Source organism: Parasteatoda tepidariorum, chromosome 4, assembly GCF_043381705.1.
Source record: "Parasteatoda tepidariorum isolate YZ-2023 chromosome 4, CAS_Ptep_4.0, whole genome shotgun sequence".
Taxonomy (NCBI): Eukaryota; Metazoa; Arthropoda; class Arachnida; order Araneae; family Theridiidae; genus Parasteatoda; species Parasteatoda tepidariorum.
Genome location: NC_092207.1, coordinates 95,753,315 through 95,779,795, shown reverse-complemented (window position 1 = coordinate 95,779,795; position 26,481 = coordinate 95,753,315). Strand labels below are relative to the sequence as shown.

At 27.8% G+C, this 26,481-nt stretch overlaps 1 protein-coding gene across 2 annotated transcripts in view; it reads left to right on the top strand.

Moving 5' to 3' along the window:
- The window catches only part of LOC107455042 (metabotropic Glutamate Receptor), a 154,105-nt gene that overhangs the window by 23,527 nt on the left and 104,097 nt on the right, over positions 1-26,481 (top strand). The gene's annotated exons all lie outside the window — the stretch shown is intronic.

Sequence of the window (26,481 nt, the reverse complement as noted above, 5' to 3'; positions counted from 1 at the left end):
CCTTACTCCAATGCCCATTACCTAACGAAAAACCTAGCCCCAATGACCAATTATTTTTTCACGATTTTGAAATCATGCTACTTGTGAAAGGTTTAAAAAATCTACAGTTTTATATTCATGTTTTTTTAACCATACAAGCTGTAAACAGTTTCAATACCATAAAGATAAAAAAATTTCTTTACCGTAAATTTTACGGGTAATTAGAGGGACAGGCTGCCACTGGTTATTTTACCGTAGTTTTGGAGTAGAAATTCTAGCGTTGTATATTTCCGATGATATCACCTTTTTCCATTTTTCCTTTCGGTAAATAATATTCCAAGCAATAATTAGGATTCTAAGAAAATTGATAATTCTCGTACTGGAGAAAGTAAGCATAAAAATATCTGTATATGCATTAAAGGTAGAAAATATTAAATGAAACTAATCATGTGCTTAGTTAAAAAATTTAACTATATCGTCTAATCATCTGTTCAACGAATGATACAAATTAGTAATAAACTATTTCGATGACGTGATCATTCCCTTATGTAATTATTATGGACTCCATCAAAGCAATGCTTTTTCCCCAATTTCAAGAATAGATTTAGTTTGACTCTGAAATAATGAATACAAACAAGTGTCGGCAAAGTAAGCAAAGATAGCCAATAAAAATAGCCAAGAGAAGACTATTTCGTCTTGGAATGAAAATATCGAAATACATTGAAGGTTATTTGGAAGAGAACTGACTTCTAAGAAAAAAAAAATCTATGCGACACCAAGAACAAAGAAAGACTCTCACAGATCACTGGTCAATGAAAGATAAAAGCAAATAAAACTTTATCTGGACGGAAAATGTATTGGATTATATTGGTTCAAAGAACTAGCCTTTGATCATGACTTCTGGCTTTTTTGTGGTCACTTGGGCTGAAGGTGGACCGCTGATTGGACTTGAACAAGGCAAGCTTTTTTTTCACCCTGCAGGCAACTGATTAAGAGTGCCACCAGACTGACTAAAGCAGCTGCTCTAATTGAGGTATGTCCGGAACAAGGGAATCCTTGGCACTTGAAGGCAGTAGTTATTCAACCGAGATAATTTAATTGACTGGTTTTTCTTTCAAACCAATAAGACGCAATTACCAGATATAGTTATAAAATGTATCTTGAATTTCAGAAACCTTGTGTCTCAAACACAATCCCCTTCCTAATAATTTGCAAACCATGTCGAAAATGAAATAACTAAAAATTACACATTATAGTCTCAAATTAAAAGTAAAGTTGAGCTCATATAAAAATGTTATCAATATCTCTTGAATATTTGTCCTGATCAATTACTCTAAAAATCTACTCATAGTTCAGACTATTGAAACCCATTTAAATTCAGATGAAATTGATAGGCGAGTACTCTATTAGTTCTGCTTTTGGTTATATTAGTTATTGTTATGCGAAAATAAGCATCGCCTATAAGTTAAACTATTATTTCGTTTAATCCTTTTCTCATTAAATATATATCATTAAAGCCTTTTTATTCAGAAACCTTGATATGCGAAAGGATATCAGTTCTACTAATAGGTATTCCTTCCACTGCTGCGTAAGACATTTCATAGAAACAGGAAATCACAACATGATTGATACATTGTTTTGATTTTAAAAATTGTTAATTTTACTTTGCCCCCAAACAGAATTTAAAATTAAAAAAAACGAGAGACATAGGGGATAGTTTGTAACAGTTAATAGCCAATGCATGGAATTTTACTTGGCGAATTTAATGAAACATTTTTCTTATGATTTTTTTGTGAAAGAGTGTGCACTTTTGAATCCATCTCCCTCTTCAGTAGTGCTGTCCATACAATTAAATTTTTTTTATCTCTTATTTTCTTCATATTAAAGATTAATATTATTTATATAAATATATATATATATATATATATATATGTATATATAAGCTCAAAATGAAGATAAAACAAAGGAAAATNATATATATATAATTTAAAGTACTTTAAACTAGTATAAAGGATAAGGAAATAAACTTTATTTTATTCCATAAATTTTATTTTCACTTAAAAGTAGAGCAAATCAATCTAATCGAACAGTTACTGAGAATCGTCTGCTTTCCCTAAAAATAAATTGACCGCTGATAGCGTGATGAAAGTCATTTTCGATTTTAGATTGGCTCAAAAAAATTACTATTCTTCTAAACCAGAAAATGTATGCAAGTAAGCTTTTCCTAGTGGATGCATTTTGTAAAAGCATCAAAGACCATGCTGGTGTTATTTAATGGGAATTTCGAATGTTCACTAATGGTTTTAAAAAGGAAGAAATCTTTGTATTTCATTTGCATGAAAAGAGCCATTTTTGAGCGGTTCTGCGCGCTCAACTTCTCATCTGAGAAACTGGTTGCCTAGCAACGATTTATTTGCATATTCATCTCCATAGGAAACTGTCGACACAAAAGTTGTGGCACTGAGTTTAAAGCAGAATGTTCCATCTCAATGCAGACCTTCAGATCTCTTATCTTCTGCAGCTTTACTCGTGCCACCCCTAGTTGAAGTGTCAAACAAGTAAAATTCTTTCTGAAAGTTCGAATGAAATTTAGAATTTCTCGCACGAAAAAATATTTCAAGAGATATTTTTTTTGACAAAAAAGTCATAAAACGGCTTTAGAAAACGGATAAAGTTAGGATTTTCTTTTAATATATTAGAATATATAGAGAGAAATATAGTATTTCAAAATAGGAGAAGACGTTTTATTTCTAAACATAAAACTGAGTATTAAACCATTTTACATAGTTACGCAGTTAGACGATTGTATACATTAGTGAGTAAAATTAGTGACTAAATGTAAGATTTTCAATATCGAAAAACATAATTTCTATATTGAATTTAAAAATATCAGAAGTAAAAAATAACTAGTAAATTTTATACAAACTTACAAAACTAAAATATACTATGAGAGAATAATAAAGAAGTGGATATTTAACATTTATTTAAGATAACAAACATAATACAACCTCTAAACTTGCACTTTTAGAAATAAAACTCTTATTTTTGATTATTCAACAGTTCTTGAACTGAATTTCGTTAATTTTGAGAATCATGTCATCACGAAATCACGTGATTTGTGGCAAAGTGCGAACTCTGAAATAAATGACGAAAATGTTTCCTCAATTCGGAACCTCATCGCAGTGTATTATGGGAAATTATAAACTAAAATGACGAAGCTAGAATGAAGACTAAACGACTGAAAGTAAATTTACGAAATAAACCAAGCGTCTATAGGGGGATCAAGGAGTTGAGTCGTTCCAGGAAGATTCCTGGGTAGGTTGAATCCCGCTTCGGACATGGGAGTCATTTATATCTCCGTTTTATCTGTCCTTCTTGTATTGTGTAAATGGCATTGCCATTATTAAGTGATTAGTGTAAAAGTTAGATACATAGGGAGCTACGATTTTCTTTACTTCTGAAAAAAATTAAAAGGACGAAGTATTCTTTACAACTAACGAAATTCTCTTCCACGAAAAAGTGGCGATAGTTATTTCGTCATTTTAACGAAATATTCCCTCGTACCAGGAAACGGTTTCGTCCACTTCAAGGAAAGTTCCATGAAATTTGAGTATCCATTTCTTTTAATGTGCTTCTAATAATTTTTTTTCATGCTCATTTCTCTCCTATCACTTCAGAAAGTCATTTTGGGTGTCCTTAAAAGTCATCTCTTAAAAGTAATAAGCAATCAGTTTACATTAAGAGTAAGGACTTAATCAGACTATAATAATTCCGCCAATTATTAAAAGGGAAATGTGAGACTCATTTATTTTTATCCTTCGAACCAAAAGTTATTTGAAACCCTTTAATTAGGACTTTTCTCACAGGCAAGAAAACGGACAGGAAATGTTAAAGGGGTCAGTATCTCCTCCCCCAATGAAGTGTTACTCAAAAACGGGGTGGGACCGGAAACCCAATGAATCTTAGAAATATCTATCGTTAGTATTAAAAGCAATTGAATCAGTCAAATTATAGTAATAATTAAATTAACTTAATTACATTAAAATATTAGTTAAGTTACGATACCAAAAAAGAGGATTTTGTAACAAATGCAGGGAAACGAATCTTTATATATTATTATATTAAAAAAATAGTTCCCTTGTAGCAGTATTTCAATAATATTTTGTTTGTAAGAAAAAAATTTGTACGTCTGATCAATTTCAACTTTTAGTTTCTTTATGCAGAGGGTACTAATTCGAAAACCCGAGGGAAATATCTGAAGAAATTGAGGAAAATTAAATGTAGAATTGACTATTTACGTAGGTTTTTATGAATAAGCTCTGCAATGTACGTCAAGAAGATTTGAAATGAAGAAACTCGGTCTGAAGAACTAAAACGGTGGCCATTTGTTTTACCTTGGACCAGCCTGTTACTTCATGGATAACACCTATTTTGAGTCCTTTTCGTCTAAACATTCAGTTGATTGAATTTGAATACACGTGCAATTGAAATTTTTATTTCTTATGTAGCCTGAATAAGCTAAATTAAAACTAATTAAAGATAAACCCAATATACTATGTATAAATTTACCAAACTATATTTTTTAACAAAAATGTTTTTTTGTTGTGAGTGACAAAGTCCACTGGAGAGTTCTTGGAATTATTTATACTCATGGTAGCTGAAACCTTCCAGTACCGGCATCAACTGTGAGTCTAACAAACCGTATTTAGTAACAAACATTTTTACTTGTGAGTGACAAAATCCACTGGTAAGTTCTTGGAACCACTTGAAACCTATCAGCTCTTCAACAAGCGCTGCAAATTGCCACAGGCTCTTCGGATTATTTTTAATTTCAGTTTTGGGAAGGAGAGAGCTGTCAACAATGAAACTCTATCTCTCCACATTAAAGTGGTGGTTAAAAAAGAATTAGGTCTGTTGAATTTTTAAAATTTTGTCAAAAACAGCACTGACAACACTTTTCAGACATTCTATGTATATTTTTTTTAATTATTTATATTTTGTTGATTTCAAAATAGTTTTAAATCAAATGTTAAAATAGATATTCCGATACCTCTTTAAATGTTTAGGAAGAATGTTGGAAAAGTTAGCTGATCTGACCAAGAAAAGAGAGAAATTACTAAATTGCTGAGATAAGGCAAGAAAATAATAAATAAATAAAATGAAGTGCAAAGTAAAGGAAAAGATTATTCTATCATACTTGGGGAAAGAAAAGACACATTTTTTCCCTTTTGTGGTCTAACCAGAAAAAATAATCATTGATGCAAGAGCAGCAAAACGAGAATTATCTGCATTTTACAATTATTTCTTGATCTATCCAAAAATTGTACGCTCTAAAACAAAGAAACTACTCTGAGGATATTTAGCTAGAGAAAATCGCTATTCAAAAATTTTATTTAACTTTTTTTTTATTTTATTGGAAAAAAAATTAAACAAGTAAATTTTTTTTATTTGGTATCAGGCTGCATCGAGATTGATTCCATTGTTTCAAAGAATTCATAGATAAAATTTTCTATAAAAGTGCTTAAATGCACAACTTTTTTGCGTGCAATGCGTGAAAATACAAATTTTTAAAAATTCAGGAACTTTTCGACGGATTTCGCTTAAATTTTGTATTTTGACATTTAAACTTGCATTCTTTGAAATAATGTAAAAAATTGTCTACCTTACAATTTAAAATGTTTTCGACTGTTATTAAATAAAAAATTAAAAACTAACAAATAATTACAATAAAGTTACATCTTATATGGAATTGTTTGAATAAATGAGTATTATAATTATGGGCAAAAAATGTTCAAATAATTTAAAAAATTCTCGAGATGAGGCGAAAATAAAATTAACATTATGGGGTCCAAAATTTGGACCACTCTCCTGACCGAACTGTTTTTATCACATTTTCCAGACTGCGACTCCCTCTTATATTTTGGTGATCAGAAATTATTATCCATCAGGGGAAAAAAACATGCATATTCATAGAAAGTACATTTTTGTATCTGATTTTGTAACTGAAAATATCGTCTGCATTATTTAATGAGCCTATTTGAAGTGACCTCCTCAAAGCAATAAGATTGAGGCTTAGAATGGGAAGATTCGATCAAGAGTTATTCAAGGTGGTTTGTTTCTTATTTTGCGGACTGTAGAATATTTATTAACTTATATATGCTAAATATGCTTTATGTATGTTAGATTAAGCCATTTTATTGCCGTATTAGTGTGTGAAGAACTGCTTTGGGATCACAGACAAATTTCAATTTATGCAACTTGTACTGATTAACTCCGTAAATTCTACTACCTCGCTTATATGGAATTTAAAATTTGCACAGTAGGAGTGGCAAGTATTAATTCTGGTCCTAGGAATATGGGATTCTAGGTACAACATTTTCTCTCCCTCTAACTATTAAATTTTGCAAAATTAACTGGCAAATTACTAAAAGAAATCTTCCCTAATTTTTTCCTAAGTTCAAAAATTTTTTTAAACATTTTAAATGCAATACGTAATGTAAAAATGTAATGGAATCTAAATTTATTAATGATTTGAATCAAAGAGGTATCTTTACATTTATATATATTAAAAAATTCCTAAATACTGTGAAATATTGCGTGATTTTAACCAGCGAAAACAGACTTTGATTTGGCATTAAAAATAAAAAGATATAAAAATCGATATTTATCGATTAAATATAAGTATGAACAGGCAATGATAAAGTTTAAAACAAAATATTACTCCAAAAACTATATCAAAAAAAATTTCTAATGCTATCCTATAGTTTTTTTTTAACCATTCCCAGAATGGTGCAGGCACTAATTAATTGTCCCGCAGTGGACTGATCGTTAAGACACGGTTCCCAGCAGATCACCGAAGTCAAGCATCACTGGCTACGGTCAGTGTGCGGGTGGGTGACCACTTGGATCAGTCTGCGTAGGGACCGAGGGTGTGCGGTATTGGTCCTCGTTAAACTGTGCTACCGTAAAGTGCTCGACTTCGCGCGCAGGTCGTCGGGCTACCGAAGTGGGGGTGCGATCCCCTCTGCAGAGGATCGAAATTGTGATGGCATGTCTTCGGATCATCCTCCGGGGTCGCCAATAGCCCATTGTGCAGCTCTAGTGTGACGTAAAGTAACAATAACAATAACAATAATAATAATTAATTGTGAAAATGTGATTCGGAAATAAATTGCTTGATTTGATGTTGTTGTTCGTCATAGACGATTAAGGCACTTCGGGTGCTATTGTTCTTGTTTCTCAGTGGCTCCATCTATGGCAAAGAATTCAATTCCTGCCACACCCATACGTCACACCCGTTTATAGGGCTGACCCATTCATACACACTTTCATTCATGCACAGATCGTAATTTTGAGCTGAACCAGATAATAATCAATCTCCATTTCAGTAACCCCTGAGGTATAATTTGTTACAGGAACATGGAGGACTTTGTAATATGACAGATTTAACGTATTCCAGTTACCATTTACTACATGGGGAGCCTTCGGCCGGCTGGATTCGAACTCCCGTTCACATGAACGTGAATCCAGTGCCCCACCAACCAGGCTATCCCGGCTGTTTTGTTTGATAAACTATGAATTTTATGATTAAACTATGACCTGGCCATTTTTTTAAAAAAATGTATGCTGTTGCAGAATGTGTTATAAGCAACTGACATTTTTTATGTTTTCGGTAGAATTTCTTTTTTTTTTCTAACCTGAACACTAACACCACAATTGCATTTTAAAGATTAATAAGTATTTTTCATTTAGCTACTAATAAAATAATAAATATTTGTCACTTTAGAAAAATTTGAAACCAATAAACTAGATCTGAATGAAGGTTTTCTAAAACATAGTTAAATAATAATGTAAAATTTTATTTGAATTTTAACATCACAATAATTATCTTATTTCAATAGAAAAACTCCCGATGAGCCAATTATTTCAAGAAACTATTTGGCGATTTGCATTAATATTACTTTTGATTAATATAACAAATATTTTGGTTATATATTTTTACAATTATGTTGTAAAAATATATTTTGAACAACTATAAATAACGAAATCTAACCAAAAGCACATTTTGGATGTTATAATTCATTTCTAAAGAATGGTTACCATTTTTTTAATTTAATTTTAAAAAAATAAATAAAACTTTTTCATTTCATGCTTATAAAATTGAACAAACTTTCACCCAGGTTTCATTCTAATTCACTAAGCTTTATTTCAAAAAGCAAATATGTTAAACAAATTTCTTCAAATTAACTGAAGCATGCTTTGAATATTAAAACTTCTGTTTGCTCGAGAGCATATTTTTTTCTTTAAAGCATACAGACAAAATTCTGTAAACTTAATTAAACTCAATTTTTTTTACATCTTATCTAAATTCATGTCTCGTTTTGCTTTTACATAAAAAAGGACAAAAAAAATTAAAACGATTTTAATATTTTTATTCCACACTGTTTCCCACACTGTCCCAACTTCTTGGAGAAAATAATCACATAACAAATTATTTAATTGTCATTTTACCGCATTGAAACAAGACTGTCAAATAATCATAAATAAGATGGTATTAACCATGTGTTCTGTTCTTGACCCACCTAATAAAGCCCCTTTGTCCTTTGAAGCTGGGTATATATTATGGCCGATAGGGCTAATCTGTCAATCTCATGACCGACAGAACGAGGGTTCGAGTCCCAGCGTTGACACCACAATATTTCCTCCACTCCCTTCAACTCATAAAGAATTTCCAGTGTCCCGCACTGTCAATTTGGTGACCCTGGGATATTAAAATTTGATACTCTGATTCGCATGTAGATGACAGCACCATTAGGCTGCTTAACACAAAAAGTCTAGTCTTATGACATGTGAAACAACCAGATAAACTAGTTAAACCACGTTCCACGGTACATTTGATAAAGCACGATACAACCACAACCTAACTCCTATGTCTATTATTTAACGAAAAGTCTAGCTCTAATGTCCAGTTAAATTTCTAATCTCTAATCTCCAGTTATGCTAGTTGCAAATGGTTAAAAAACCGAATAGTTTTTATTCATGGTTTTTCTAACTATTCTAAATGGTTTCAAAACCGTGAAGTTAAAAAATGTTTTTTACTGTCAAGTTTGCAGTTAATTGGATGGACATACTGCTGCCGGTTATTTTAACGTAATTTTAGAATGAAAAATTTAATTAAAATTATCAAATTCATATATCTAGCTGTAAAATAAATTTTATTTTCATTGTTATTATTCTTAATAAATTTTAGAATTGACATAAGCAAAAATGTTAGAGTTATTTTAATTTTCAATCACATCGAGTTTCAAAATCTTATAGTCAAAAATTAAGCCTATTCATAAAAACAAACTTGTATTGCACCGATGAAATGATAGCGCTTTTAAAATTAGCACCGGCAAGTTGGCACTTTCAATTCTTGTAAGTCAGTAGATTTTCCAAATAAGTTCGACAAAACTGCACGTCGTGGTGAGATTTAGGATTTTAAAAAAATTGCTCATAAAGAAGGTACCCTATGTATAACTCGCCCTTTAAATCAAAAAAATTTTTATAAATAATTAGTTTCTTAAGGAAACAATGCACAAAAGTATTTTTATTTCACTTTAGTTAAGCATATATAAATTATTCAAGTTTCAAAGGGAAAAAATTGCAAATCACCACCGGAATTTCACCCGAGTTGCAATAACAGTACAGCGAGAAGATGATGCATACTTTAAAAAGCACTTACTCCCCAAGTTGGGGCCAGCTTCTCTACCTCATAGGGAGATTAAAACTTCTTAAGGGGTGTTAGATTTTTCTAGTAGGTCAGTAACAAGGCAAAGAAAAAAATTTTATTAAACGCAGAGTACACTTTAAAAACAATTTTTTTTAATCTAAAAATTACTTACATTATTAACTCTGCTTACGTTGCAAGAATATATTAAATCAATTTATTGCCAAAAAGTTTTTTAACCAATTTCATTGAGAAAACAGTGATTTGAATTTGCTTAATATTCTACACTAAATAAAGTTCAACGCTAAATAAAATTTAACCCTAAAAGGTCAGAGGTGGCTTCTCTTCCCTTTTTTAAAACATAAACTATCATTTTTTTTCCCTTTAAAGTATTAGCAATTTATTTTGAAATATTTTGCTTTTTTATTCATCCTGAACTTAAATTTAAATAGTTTAGGATTTTTATTACATTTGGTTTAAAAGTTAATAAACATTCAGTTTCTAATCAGTACATGAAAAGCAGCAGTTTAAAACTGAAATGAAGTAATAGGAATTAACTTTTCGCGCCATTGGTAAACATTCCATACAAGAAAAAATTTAAAAAAAAAATTTTTGTAACAAGAAGAAACTAACTATGAATTATAAAAAAAGTAGATACCATTACAATGGCAACTGTGAAAAAACGATTAGATTTAAAGTTTATCCCAATAGAATCAATAACTTTATCTGTGGAACAAAATCTGTATTAATGCAACAGAAAAACATTTTGAAAGCTTAATTGGAAATTTCTTAATTACTACGCGAAGAAAAAAAAGAATGGTTAAAGCTACCAGAATAAGGTACAATCAACCGTGGTTATGGCGCTATAGGAACACAAAAATTCTAAGTGGTAATTTTTAATGAAGTGCTTTGGTAAGGATTTTAGTAAAATTAACAATAAAATATGGTTTTCATATGCGTGATAAAATTTGGTAATTTTATCATGCTACCTTGCAGCATGGCATAAAATGCATTTATTTGAAGAAATTTAATTTTCAGTTTTGTATTTTTTAATAAATGAACTATAAGAAATGGATTGTGTGAAAAAAGCTATAGTTTTGATATCCGGAATTTCTAGTCAACCGTTACCATATGAATGAAAAAACTACCAAGGGAATAGTTTAAATACCATATATTTCAGTTTTTATTACCGGAAGTATGACTTTTTTGCCAGAAGTGTCATTATCATACAGTATGGTAATTTTACAAGAATTATTTTTCTCCGTGTATGCATGGAATGAACAGGGGATGGTGTCACTGATTATTTCTTAACCAAATCAGTAAAAAAAAATTTTAACTGATTGGAGAGTGTTGCTATTTTTCTTAATGAACATTAAGTTAAATTTCAACTTTTGAGAAGTTTCTCTTAAATGTATCATTTTGTACATATATGAGAAAAGTTTTCTAAAAAAAAAACGCTTTTTCTCTCTTATTTCTCGCTGCATAGCGCCGTTCTTAATCGTCAACAAAAACTTCTAAGATCCTGCATTGAATTCGTTCAATTTTTGAATAGTAAAGCGGGCTTTTCTGCATCCACGAAGAAAATAAACAAGAAATTTCTATGCATAAGGATTCAAAAAAGTATCCAACTGGGAACAAAAATGAGCTATAAAAAGTGTTAGTATTCCCCGTTAGACACCTTGTTGCCAGCACGGACAAAGTCACGTTTCAAATTCAATGCTACATTTTGCATATACTACTGAATAAATGCATCAAAATGTAGCTATTCGGTGCCTTCTTTTTCGAATTGAGTTTAAAAAGTTTTAAACTAATCATTTTTTTAAATGGTGTTTTTATAGCGGTGAGCAGTACTGAGAGTCATCTAATATTTTCTCTTAATCATTTTCTTTTTATGAAACTTGCGCTTTTGAGGAATTGGAAACAGTATTTTTCAGAATTATTATTAGCATAAATGTGGGAACAGATTCTGCAAATTAAAAAATTATTTATGTTTTTTTTTTCTTTTTTTCTTTTTTTAGTAATTTAGATGTTTTAAACCTTATAATTTAGGGTAAAATATGCGGTACTATACAAAGAAATAAGATAGAATAGAATAGAATAGAATAGAATAGAATAGAATAGAATATGTTTATTTAAATATATTAGTTTCAAAAAGACTTGCACTTTTGTTGTCCCATGATTTTAAGTGATTTAAATGACCAGAATAAAATACCAAATAAATTTTTTAAGCATTCAAATTAATTGACTATTTGTTTTTATTAAAGGAGCTAAATTGCTGCATCACAGCCTTCTTTGACTCTTACTTTCATTTAATTCATTTTAATTCATCAAATGTTGTGAAAAAAAATTTTTATCTATAATAATAAAATGAATGGTTATAACTCTAGAGCAGGTTGTGCTAGTGTCTTGAAATCTGAACAGTGCATGAAAGGGACAATTTTAGCACCCGATCCTAAAAATCATTCAAAAATTTTGGTTAGATCGGTGAAGAGAGATGTTTTCTTTTAAGTTTAGAGATAATGCCATTAATATAAATGAAACTGTAGATGATTTTAGCGATAGCGACAGTGAAGGTTGCTTGCTTATAGCTCTCATTAATCTAAAAAGAAGTTTATTGCACGTTGTTAGATATTTAATTATTTTTTATGTCAGATGAAATCAAGGATCAACGTGAATGTGGTGGTATTTGTGTGTTACGTCAAGTAATTAAAAAATTCTAATTTTATTGCGTTGATAATTTAACGTGCCCAAATTATGGAATGAATAAACCATATCATAGAAATTTTCTTCACATCATTTTATACTCTTGAAAGTAGATTTTTTTTTATTTCATGGACTTTACCATTATACTAAGGCATTTTTATTAAAACAGCATTAGATTTGATTGTTATGCTTTTAAAATAGGTGGTCCTAAATAGGTCATTACGACGAAAATGTGTTTTAAAAGATTAAAACCCTTATATTATGTATAGTTTTAATTTCTTGAATTTTACAAGAAAATAAAAATCACAATGATTTTCTACAGTTTTCCTTTTTTTTTCAAATCCATTGGTAAGAGATATAAATAAAGAGATAAACAATAAAGGGTAATGATCTTTTTTAAATGTGGATGCGAGCAGTTTGGTTCGGGTTTTTTTCCTCTTTTACTTAAATATATGTTAAATTATTAAAAAAATGCATCAATTAATTTAAAAGCAAGGATTTGATTAGCAAAACTAAAGTAGTTAAAATGCCTGAGAAAACCACTAGAAGTATTATAATATTTTGTCTTAGAAACTACTTAATTATTATTTGATTCACCAAATGGCGGTATTTTATAAACGAGATGTGACAGCCGTGATGGCTCAGGGGATCGAACGTTCGCTTTCCAATGAGGTGTACCGGGTTCGAATCCCAGAGATGGCTGGTTGATATGAATTCCGCACCCAGCTTGCACTGACCATAGTGATGACGTAAAACTATCCTCAGTGGTAGACGGATCATGGGTTAGAGTCCACGGACCGTGGAAGGTATTCGTTACTTTCCTTACCATGTAACGCAACTGCGGGTTAGTTCCATTAAAAAGTCCTCTACGAAGGCAAATTTCTCCCAATACGTGATCCAAGAATTCCCTTGTCTTCTGGACTGGGTTCAAAACTACAATACTAAATATTAGCAGTAGTCATAAACCTAATAATCGGTCTTCTGTTTAGCGACGGTTATTAAATTAAAATAAAATGAGTAGTGACAGAGTTTTAACCATTAATCCCTTAACTAAATATCTTAACCTAGTAACATAAATGATTTTACCTCTTTGAAGGACTTTTGAAAAGCAGTTATGTAAGCAAAAGAAAGAAGAAAAAAACGTAGACATAATGCGTCTCTAAAATTGGAATATAACGAGCTTCTCAATTATAACACTCCTTAGACAAACAAGTGGCAAATGTTGTAGAATAAAAAAAAAGCTAATTGTTTTAATTCCTAGTCTTTTGGCAACATCTCAACAACGTTCGTTAATTACACGTGCGTTCATTGTGCTTTTCATAGACAAAATTTTAAAGCAAAACTCTACTTAAACTAAGTGCTCTCATATTAATGAAATTTTCTTTTTAATGAACTTTCTAAATACGGGTATTAGCATTAACTCGAAATAATGATCTTTTTTAATTTAAATATATTTAGAAATTTTTGCGTTATCACTTTTAAAGCTAATGAAACCTTTCAAAGTTAACAGAAAAAATTTCGAAAGTTTAATTTAAATATTAAAGTGTCATCGGTTTTCCCTTAAAAACAATGTTTATGGTTTAAACGATAATTATTGCATCTTTGTTTGTAATACATGATTTTAATATATGTTTTATATAATGCGTTTTAAAGTAATACATTTAATTTATAAAATTTTATAATTTGACTAACTTGTAGTTATAATTTAATGAAAATGTATTTATGGCATTTGATCACGTTTTGTTCTTTAAATTATATTAATTAATTAATTTTAAAATTGATTATTAAATTGAATAGATTTATTCTTAAATAAATTTTTAAATAATTTGGTAAATTTTACTGATTTTTTTTTATGTTTCAAATATTTTAATCATCATACTTATTTATTTAACCTTATATATTTTGTTTCAAAAATTATACTTTAATTTTCCTTAAAAGTTATTTATAAAATTTTATTTTTTAAACAACTTATTTAAATATTTCTTTACTTATACTTTTTAAACTTTCAGAATGTTAAAGTCATGTTATCACTAAAAAACAGCATTTCATATAAAAGAAATAATTTTATGCCAATTTCAATGTAACCAGTTCTTCTATTCTATGATGAAATTCATTTCTATGATGAAAACCTGGATAAAAGTCAAACTTTTTTAAAAAGTCTACCCTATAATCCCATTTTAAGATATAATTAAAATTTTGAATCGAAAACATTTTGCAATGAGCCATGCCGTTTTGGAAAATAAATATATTTCTTCACCATATTTACGAAAAATAACGTTCTAAAATACGAAAGCAAAGAAGAATTAATATCTTTAAAATAATTCGAGTTAAAAGTGTCACTGTATTTATGAAAAATATAATTTTGTTTTGCCTATTGTACTAAAAATACGAACTACCACACATTCATGAACATGTACGTGATCTTATTTACTTGACTGAGTGACATATGCAAGCAGTAAAAAAAATAATGCGAAACAAATATACACAGTGAAAAAAGTGTAGTCAAAACTACCAGAATATGGTAGCATTTACCGTGTTTCTGACTATGTGGGAGAATTAAAAAACTCGGTAATTTTTATAGAAGGGCTTTGTTAATGATTTTGGTAAAATTAACTATACGATATGGTTTCATGACAAAATTTGGTTCCCGTAATTAAATGTGGTAATTTTATCATGACTCAATTCATTCATTTCAATTCCATTTTGTGTTTTCAATTTATCAATTCAATTTCGTAATTCTTTTCAATTTTGCATTTTTTATTAAATGTGTTTTAAAAAAACTATAATTTCGAAAAACAAATTTTTTGGTAAACCGTTACCACATGAACAAAAAATTTACAAAATGACTGACTGAAATACCGTGAATTTTTGTTTAATTAACCAGAATTACTTGCTTTTTACCAGCAACCTTTCTCCGTGTGTGATGAAAAAAGAAAATCAAATATGAGCAAGAAGATAAATTAAACCCCTAGGATTGAAAAGTTTTTTTGAAGTTGAAGCAAATTTATACTGACTTTTTCATCTACCGAAGTTACTTGCATAATTTGAAATATCTGAGCAAATAAAACATATACTGGGCTGTGAAACTTATTCCAATAAACCCCGAGTACCATTATTTGTTTTTTCTTTTAAAACTTTTTTTTTCTTTTAAAACTTTTTTACTTTTAAATTGGGAACATTATTCAATAATAAATCAGGAGGTCTTAGACTAGCGCTTTTTCCAGAAATCTTGTGTTCTCGTATAAAATTTGAATAATTTTATGCTTGATGAATGAAGAGTATATTTTCTTAGGTGAACCTCAAAAAAAAGTTTTTTTTAAGAAAATTTGATCATCCTTCAACTAAGTAACTTCATTTTATTAAAGTTTTCTTGAAAGTCGTAAAAATGTCTGTATTAAAAATATCGATGAAAATTTTACTTTTCCTCATCACAAATTTCTTGGAATAATTTGAATAAACTACTGAACAGTAGCAGTGTTCACAAGATACAGCTTAACAAAAACAAATGTTTTAAACATCTTACATAAAATGCTTAGAAATAATTCCTGTTACACGCATAGTTTTATTTACAAAAAATAAAAACACTTTAAAAATTCTGTATATTTTCTTAATTCTAATTTTGAGCAGAATAAGACAAATTAAAATATTCAAATAAATGATTTAATAAATGAGAAATTAAAAAAATAACCGAAAAATTTAGCTCAATATACAGTAGGCCAGTATACATAAAGCCCTGGATACTAGGATAAAGTAGAAACATGCCGCCATCTTGGTGACTACAACTCTCTTGTGACCACAATTTTCAATGTAGAATTACTGAGCTTTTATTCTTAATTGCGACATTTTATTGATTAATATTTTCATATTCTTAAAGACAATTTAAATATTTAAATTTGTTTTTTTTTCTTACTGATATGAAGCATTTTATTTTTATTCCATTCATGGAAAATAATGCTTTAGCTGAAAGTTAAAACTTTTTCATTTCGTCTTTTATAATATGCTATAACTTTTTTTTCTTAACTCTTTGAAATTTCATGTTGTCGATTTTTCATGAAGTTCAAAGAGTTAAATATAGTTATATATAGTTAAAATAATATCATTTTTTAATAGTTTAAAATTAAGGCATGCACATGTCTTATTCAACTTCTAAAATATTGAATGTAAGAAATTTATTTTGCACTTTTGCAAAATTTTACTATTATGTGTAAAATGCTTAAAACAATTTAAAGTAAAGAAACCAAGAATTCAAATAAGAGTTAGATCATCTTAATAAAGCGTAGACATTTTAAATTATTCATTTAAAAAATTTTAATATATTACGCTAATTTATTATAAATTCTGGCAACAAAGCACTCAAATATTTGAATGCTATTAAAATTTATTATTAAAGCTTTCTAACGAAAAAATATTTAAGTTAAAAACAACATTGGTAGTCTGTTTTTCTTTCTTTCAGTGAATATGTTTAATGCAATTGAATTTGTTAAACCTATATTTGAAGAAACGGTAAAGCATATTTGCCCTACATAGTCAATAAATAATATCGTGTAAAGTTTGTGGCAAATTAATAAATGAAATATTTTCAAACTATGCTGCATATTTTCCGTTTTTTTTTTAATTTTTTTTTATTCTGATCTCCAGCAGGTAAACGATATAATTTGAAGCCTAAATTTGTTTTATTTGTTAAACCCAAATGCGCAACAACTAGTCATTATAAATTTAAAAGTATGCAACAACAAAAGTTAAAAGAAAAGCGAAATTGAAAATAATTGATTGGTCGCAATCATACTTCACCGTTCAAGCCAGTCAACAAAATGTCGGCAGTTTACCCATGTGATCAGCGGCAGCCAATTAAAATCAAAATGACTCAAAGGTCGTAAAGAAAAGCGTATCGCTACTTTATCCAAGTATCTAGGACTTTAAGTACATATACATACAAAAGGCATAAGATCTAATGCAAATGTTTTGTTTGATATCGTCAGAGATACAGCAACAAACATTGTTTTATAGCTTTTTTAATTTTTTAAGTCAGCAGTGCCATCTAGTAACGACTTTTACAACTGATTTTGATACCTGGTGAGAAAAAAAATCTAATTTTTTAGAAAACGCTTAGAAAATCGCAAATATTTCAATCTCATTTTATTTTTCTTTAGTTAATTTAAATCGTCGGTAATTAATTATGAGGCACTCTGAATATCACGCTTTCATCCTGTTATGCGATGATGACAAAGTTATAAAAGAATACGGTATTCTGAGTATTGAAAATTTTGCGGGAACGCCAATTATGTAATGCTCTTAATTTTTGCTTGAGATCTTCTAGATTTCTTTTTAAAAAAAAGTCTTCGTAATTTCTACCATGGAAGTCCAATGCAATGGCGTAATATTCCATTGTAGCAGTTGTGATAAATATAGAAAAAATATAGATAAAATATAGATATAGATAAATATAGATAAAATATAGAAAACTGTAAACTTTAAAAGTGAGTTATTGTGAAAATAAAAATGTTAAAGTCTGTAATAATCTGAATTACTTAAACTATTATATACTCGTTCAAATCTAAGCAACTTAAATATTTTGAAATTTACAAAATTTGAAAAATGAATAATAGTTGAAGGAAAACCTTATTAATTTGTGTTATTAAACCGCAGAACACTAAAAAATGTATTAAGATGATATTTGAAAGAAAAAAAATTCGACGTAATCACATCTCTCTTTTTTAAAGAACCACTTTTTTTTACTGACTGTAGCAACGTTACTTCGTAAAGAAGAAATATTAATGATCTTGTTTGTAATAAGACCAGTTAATTAATAATTTACTCTTTTTAGAAAGCGACATCACTTTTTCTGCTGAAATTCTGAGCAAGAGATTACATAATTTGAAAAAATAAATAAATAAACTTCTTAAAATTAAACTTTCATTAAAAATCTTAGAAAGTGCCTGCACTGATTTTTTAATCCTCATTTTTTTAATTAAAGTGGTTTATAAAAATATTCTTGTCTCTTAAAGAAAGAAAAAAGGCTGTTTTTTAAAAAAACATAAATTAAATAAAAACAAATATGAATATATTAAAAAACTAATAAAGTCGATAGAAAAAGCTGCAATTTTTATGCTTGTGTTTACATTTTTATAACATATTATTATTAATTTAACATGAAACTTATAAATGAGTTTGAAATTGGAACGAATTTTACATAACATACTTAAGACAATTTATAATTCATTTTAAACTTCTGAATATATATAAATATATTTTTAACATAAATAATCTTAATAATTAATAGTTTTAATAATTGAATTCAAAAAGAAATATTTCATAGACAATCTGACATACAATAATTTGTTTTCATATTTAATAAAGATCAAAGCCACATTTAGAAGCAAAATTAATAAATTCACTAATTTAAGCAAATTATATTTTTGATATTTTTATACGATATTTTACAGGGAATATCTGAATAATTCTTGTTCTCATGATCGGGATTTCCCTGTGCTCAAATTTAGTCATAATAAAAGCAGACTTTGACTATGTTGTTTAATTCGTGTAAACAATATTTCAATGCATGAAATTAGATAAAGAATCATTTCTTTCTAAATAAACATATACTTTTCTTATCATATTCGGAGCTCGTTGAATTTAAAAAAAAGAAATTAAAAGTATTTTAAAGACACTATAAGATATGAATGTGCCTTTTACAGTATAAATTATCAAAAAATAATTCGTACTGTTCGCTCACTCGTAAGATCCGTTTATTCAAAGATAATTTCATGCAAAAAATAATTCTTAGTAATTATTTATTATTTTTTATTCCTTCATTGAATTGAGGATGAAATATTTTTGAATTATGAGGTACAAATTTTCTTATGTCATATTAATCTTTTTACTTTTCAATCGAAAAATCTGAAATTTCAACTTTTCTTATTCAGTAGAAGCCGAGAAAAATTTAATTTAATAATTTTTAAAAAATAATTTGGTGACAATAAAGAAATATTTAAATGAGGCGATTAATATTTAAATGTGGTTAACTTGCAAGGAACTTGATTTATACGCGCTTTGCGTAAAATTTTATTTGTATTTTGAATTCGCTAATTGCTAATCCTTTTTTATTTAATTATAAAATAGTATGTTTCTTTTTTAGTCGCCTAAAATTTTTTTCGTAATTTAGTAAAGACATCTGGAAAAAAACATTTTATTGAATAAAAGAAGCTTTATTCGACGAATGTCAAGTTTTATAAAAAGCATGTTTCTGATAGAATGTAATTATACATCCGATTGTGATTATATTTAATTTTCAGTTTGTTTTTTCAATAATTGATTATTTGCAATTTTAATAATATATATACGTATGAATAGGTTTAGAATAATATATTTATCAATGTCTTCAATATATATTTTATAATTATTAATACGATTACATTTTTAAGCATCTTGAAATTTCTCAATATCTGATGCATCGTTTTAATCTTAAAATAAAATTTTTTGTTACCTTTCCACGCGCGTTCCGCCGAACTATTTTACCAACTATTTAATTAAATTTTAAACTTTTTAAAAATCTTATTCCTTACGTTACCACGTACATTATTTTTTCATTAATATACTAACCAATGTTTTTAGTATTTTAATTTAGGTTTTCCTTTAAAGTAAAATTCTTTTTCAAATTATTGTCAAGTTTCTATTAAAATAAAACTTAGAATTATTGTCTGCTATCTGAGAATAAAATATTGTTTACAAATTAAAAACATTCTGCTGTTTTAAATTATTAGATGTAAAAAAGCTGACCATTTACTAAGTATGCTATTTTTTCGAAAAATGAAGCTAATGACTGTCTTTTTTTTACTGTTTCTTGTGATTTCAGTATATATTATCTAAAATAGTGCTGATGTTTAATAAATCACTACAGGGAATATAAAAATACCGAACATAAAGAACTATCGAATACGTTACCATAATTTTTAAGTGTCTTAAAATATCTCAGTATCTTATATGTCATCCTAACATCTTAAGTTTGAAATTAAATATTTAATTATCTGGCCACGTGTGATTCACAGAACTATTCAACTATTTCATTATATTTTTTGACTCTTTCTTTATGCTACCACTTAGATTGTTTTCTGATAATATACTAAACTATTTTTTTTTTTAATTTTTATTGGTACTTCTTAAAAAATTTGCTTTAAATTAACACTCGTTGTGAGTAATTGCTAAGTTTTTTTTTCGAGTCTCAGAACTATAGCCAGTTAGCTGATAAGAATTTAAAAACATTTTCTACGTTAAAATTACTCAGGCCAAAACGTCTGGTTGATCGTTTTAAATAAGCGTAACCTTTTCTCTAAGATTCAACAAACAAATTTTTTGCTTATTTATTTATTTATTCATTTATTTATTTATTTATTTACTTTATTGTCTCTGATTAGTTTGGTTTGTCAAAAGTAAGTACATATTAGTGCAATTCAAAAAATCACAACTGTTCGCCGCATACGAAACATGAAACATATCATTTCTTGAAAGCTATAACAAGAAAAAATTTAACTATTATTATTTATCTAACTTATTAATTTAAGGCTAGCGGTATCAAGGTTAAGGATATGTGATGGAAGCCCGTTTACTGTTATGCTATAAATGCACTAAATCCTATAGCTTGAATGAGTTATTTTAAGCAAATTATGTAATAATTTTAAGCAAATAAGAGTGTAAAAATAAACTCGATCGAAGGACGCCTAAAATATATCTAGATCGAGGGACGAAGGACCCTAAAATATATCTAGAATTAACTTTGGAATCGATAAATAAAAATTACATTTTCAAACAACCTCGAGTAGGACGGAAACGTTAACTTGTTTGAAATAATTGTACTTGTAACTATTTAATTTTGATACCTGGTGCTGAGGGACATTCCATTTTGACGATTCGAATTTTGAAATTTAAACTGTCTCAACATTGTAATGGAATTGCGCAGAATTTCTGGTACACCGCAACTAATTGTATAGAAAAAATTACCAAATAAACTTTTTAAATACAGTATATTTCGATTTTATTAATCAGAATTATGAGAGTTTTTTTTTTTCAAAATGTTTTTAATATACAGTACAGTATTTTATTGCCAATTTTTTTCCTTGTGATGTTAAGAAATTCCTTCATTAGTAAATAATGAGAGAAACATTGTTAACCGCTACAAAATATTATAATAATTTCTTATAATTTCCCACACCTAATTAAAATTGACCTTACATCAAATTTTACATTTGACTTTATCTGTTGGCAATAAATTATAATCATGACAAATAGAATTGCGATTTACTTTGGGTAGAATTACTAAACACTAACTAGAATTATAAAATTTGAATATTAATCCTGTAAATTTAAATAGAAATTTTAAATCTTTCGCGTAATATATTTTAATACATTTGCATTCTGAGCAAGCTAAAAAACAAAAAGACTCAAATTTTCAATTTAGTCTTTTATATCCTTTTCAAAATGCATTAAATTCTTACAAAACAAGATGAAATATTAGATGTTCATAATTTTCCGAAAACATACGAGATAGCTACTAAGTAAGTAGATAAATATTTTTGGCAGAAACCAAATTTATTTCCTACTGGTTTTACTTCTTACCATGAAAAGCAAGCACTTACGCTAAAATCATTTGCATTCAAAAAATATAAACTCTTCTTTACTTTTACCAAAGATTTCTGAGACATAAATTTCTTAAATAACAGAAAAATAAAATTTATTGCATTTCTGGACAAATATTTGAATAATAAATGGACTCATAAAAGACGAAAATTGAAATAAAGTGTTTCTAGATTTTATGGACGAAAAGGACTGGCTGCAGTCACCAAATAGCCTACTAATAAATTCCTATAGCTATTAAATGGAGCAAAGTTCACGTAATAAACTTTTATGCGAGTTTTGGCTTGTGAATTTTTAGGTAAAAAGTCATTAGTTTTTTTTAAATTAGGGTTGTAGATGGGTAATGAATATTGCTTCAAATAAATTTTTGAATTATATCAAAAATGTCTTCACGAAAATTTTAAAGCTTAACAATATTTAAAATTATCTTCATAAAACATACTCTGCCAATCAGAAAAGTATTTAATTCAAGAAGAATATTTTAAGACAAAAGTAATAAATTGATTTTAAAAGGAAATTTATATAAAGACATGTGTACACTAAAAACAAGTATAGTTAAAACTACCAGAATATAGTAAAATTTATCATGTTTCTAGCTATATGGGAACACTAAAAAGCTACACAATTTTCTCCAAAGTGCTTCTGTAATGATTGTGCTAAAACTGATAATAAAATATGATTTTAATAAGATAAAATTTGGTAACTGTGGTACAATATAAAAATTTAATCGTGATACCTTAGTGCATAACCTAAGAGCCATTTATTTGGTTTTAGTTATGTATATTTTATTAAATGTGTAGTGATAAGAACTATAATTTCAAAAAACCAGAACTTTCAGTAAACTATTACCATATGAGTGGAAAAATTACCAAATTAATGGATTAAATACCGTTTATTTTATTTTTATTAACCAGAATTATTTTTTGCCTGAAATGTCACTACCATGCAATACGATAATCCTCTGCAATATGATAATCTTAAAGTGAGTTTCAATAATGAAAGAAAATTCCAACTTACACTTTTTTATATCATATATTTCACTTTCATCTGCATACGCTATGAAAAATTTTGGTAATGTAACAATAACTTTCTCTTTAAAGCTTTACCCCTTCTAAATAAACATTATCTTAATTACTTTTCTTAGAATACAATTTGTTTTCTTGCCACAAAAAAATTTGAAATTTAATTAGTTTCTTTTCATTAAAAAATTCTGAAACATATACTCTATAATCGATTTTGCTATACCGTTGTTCTATTAATTATTTTGCCAAGATCTAAAATACCGAATTTCCCCTTATCGCCTAAGATTCATAATACTAATTGAATTTACCTTTCTTTAAACGAAAATCATCTTTAAAAATGTTAACATTAATTCTCTTATAATTTTATCGTATATTCTTTACCCTTCTTCCTTTTTTTCTTTTGTTCACGATATTTCAAAGTAAAATCATTCAGCATCGTTTCGAAATCGAGCAACAGATGCGGGAAACTTCTCATTTACATAATTGAATCCTGAATTCTTTTGATTCTCTTCTCCATTTTAACGAGAATTCTAAGAGAAAAACTTTTAACATTTTAACTTCTTGTCTCCACATTTTAGATTCAATTCTAGTCAAAACTTTTTTTAAACTTTTTTCTGAATATATCTGTAATAAGTTTCAAGTGTACAGAATACCGAGCCCTAAAACAATTGTAAAGGATTGTGACTTAAATATTGTATTTCAATTTAAATATAAATTTAAATAATGGAATATCAAACCATTTATTATGCTTTTAAATAAAAGAATGTCAAAACTTCAAACGTAAGTATAAGGCCTTTTTAAGAAATAATTTTGTGATAAACACACATCGATCCAGCTTACCATATATACCTCACATCCCATTTTGAGATAGTTCTAAAATCGCATCATATATTCCGAAATATTTATTCGGATCAAAAGTAATTTGGGAAGTGATTTTAAATAGTTTATTTAGCAATGAAAGTATCTTGAAATTGCTTTTTATAATGTTAGAAAGAAAATTGTAACACTGAGAAAATAATTATAGTTAAAACTACCAGAATATGGTTTAAATTGACGTGCTTGGGACTGTGTGGATACACCAAAAAGCCCAATAATTTTTGCCAAAGCATTTTGGTAATAACTTTTAGTAAAATTAATAATATATTATGCATCTAATATTTGATATAATTTAGTAATTTAGCCACAATACCTTAGACGAAGGTATAAAAACCAGTTATTTGATTAAATTTGATTTTCAGTTTCGTATTTTCTACTAAATGTATGATAATAAGAACTATTATTTTTAAAAACAGAGTTTCCTATGGACATTATCACATGAACAGAAAAATTATCAAGTAAATGGTTTAAATACCGTATATTTTGGCTTTATTAACCAGAATTTTAGTTTGATTTTTAACCAGAAATGTTATTATCATGCAATACAGTAATTTCAACAGAATATTTTTCTTTATTTAGTTTTTGTCATATTTTTAAATTGGAAAATTTATTATTTGAAAATATTCGAAAACGTTTATTATAATGATTAACCATGTAAGATTAAAAACTGGAACATTGGATATAGAAAAGAAATTAATTGACAGATAGAAAATATCAAACATGTCAGGCAACTTTTTCCAACACAGCAGTTAAAAGAATGCAGTATTTAGAAAATATGCTGCAATGTGTTAATTGAGAAAAACGCAAATGTAAAATTAAAGCTTCAAAAAAATTAATACAAAAAATATAATATTTATTAATTAACTGTAAACTATAAAAAAATAAATCCATTAGATGTAACTTAAATGTAAATTTAATTAGATAAAAATAGGTAAAAAAAAAATTTTTCCTCAAAATTCTGAAATTAAAGACCAATAACTCTGAAGGTTTTCTGCATATTATTTCTAGTAATTAACAATTTATTCAATAAAATTCTACTTATCCTTAGTTTCAAACGTTTGGAAATTTCTTTCAGTTATTTTCATTTTATTCTCATTTTATAGCATCCTTGGTTCTAACTGTTCACCCTAGCACATTTCTCATACTTTTCCTCGATTTCATTCCTCAGTTTTTCAATTATACTTGAATCCCAGTTGAATTTGTTTAATTTTTGATGGTACTTTCTATAGTACCGAAACAGTTGTTTGAAACAGAAGTATTGTCCACTAGTAAGATTTATCCTAATATTTTCATTAGTTTACTTCTTAGTTGGTTAGATTACTAACTTACATTAGCTTACATTTTAATAATTTCTCAGGGTGACTTAGCTTAGTTTCTACCTAGCTTTGTTTCGCCCTGTTATAATTTAAGCCTAGTTCTTCCAAATATTAAAAATGACGCATTTTCCTCCTTTTTTTATAATTGCGTTAAGTTTTTACGTTTCAAAAAAGTATTCAACAGACAATTTGTCATTCAAAAATCAAAATTTTAAAAAAACTACACCAATGGCCTAAAATTACAATTAACAATAAATTATAAATATAAATCTTTATAAAGTACTTCAAAGTTCAGATATGTTTTTTTTTTACAGAAACTTATCATGAACAAAATATGAGCGAACTCTATTTCTATTTAAGCTAAACAGGCAATTTATTTGAAATAAAAGCACGTTTACCATCTAACAGGAAATGCTAACTGATAGCGGTCTGTGTTTACAGCCTTTAAAACATTAATTGCAAAGGCTAATGAAGCAATACCTTTAATAATCCCCATGGTTCCCGTTAAACTTCCTATTACTCCGTTGCAATTAAATTACTCTCGGCCCTTCGCAGAATTTTCCGTCGTTAGATCAATGCGATCTTCATTATATTTACCGCTTCAAACAGTCCTTTATAATCATCAAATGGCAGAGTTTACCAATTTTAGAAACAGGGAATGTTTCTACGGGTATTTAGTCATCAAAATACCCACATGAAGCTAAGTTGTGCAGTGGTAACGTAAAAGGAGCTTTTAATTAATTAAAGAGTTAAGAGAATAAATGCCAACTGCTGCCTTCCTATCAAATATAATGTCACTAGTTGTTTTCAGTTAATCCATGCTGAAAGAAAATGTAATTTGCGTGATTGGAGCCAACTGAGAAGTATTCTTTATTTAGCAATAAAATTCATGTTGAAATTTAAAAATAAGATTTTCCGTAATTCAATTAAAACAAAATAAATCAAATGTGAATGTAAAAAAATTACAGAAAAAAATAGATTATAAGAGAAAACTTAATTAAGTAATTTGAATTGAAACAATGAGCATTTCCAGTTGTTATTAAATATACACTTGATTGATTTTCAAAATTACTAGAAAGTTAAACGAAGCTTTTATTTTAAGGCTTCTGATGTTTTTTAAAAAATTACCATTACAAAAATTAACGAAAATAAAAACAATAAGATTTATAAAATAGATTTCACTAAGAAAATTACCATGCTAAAATAAATAAAAATACTAGAACACTTTGATTTCTAATGATTAAACTTA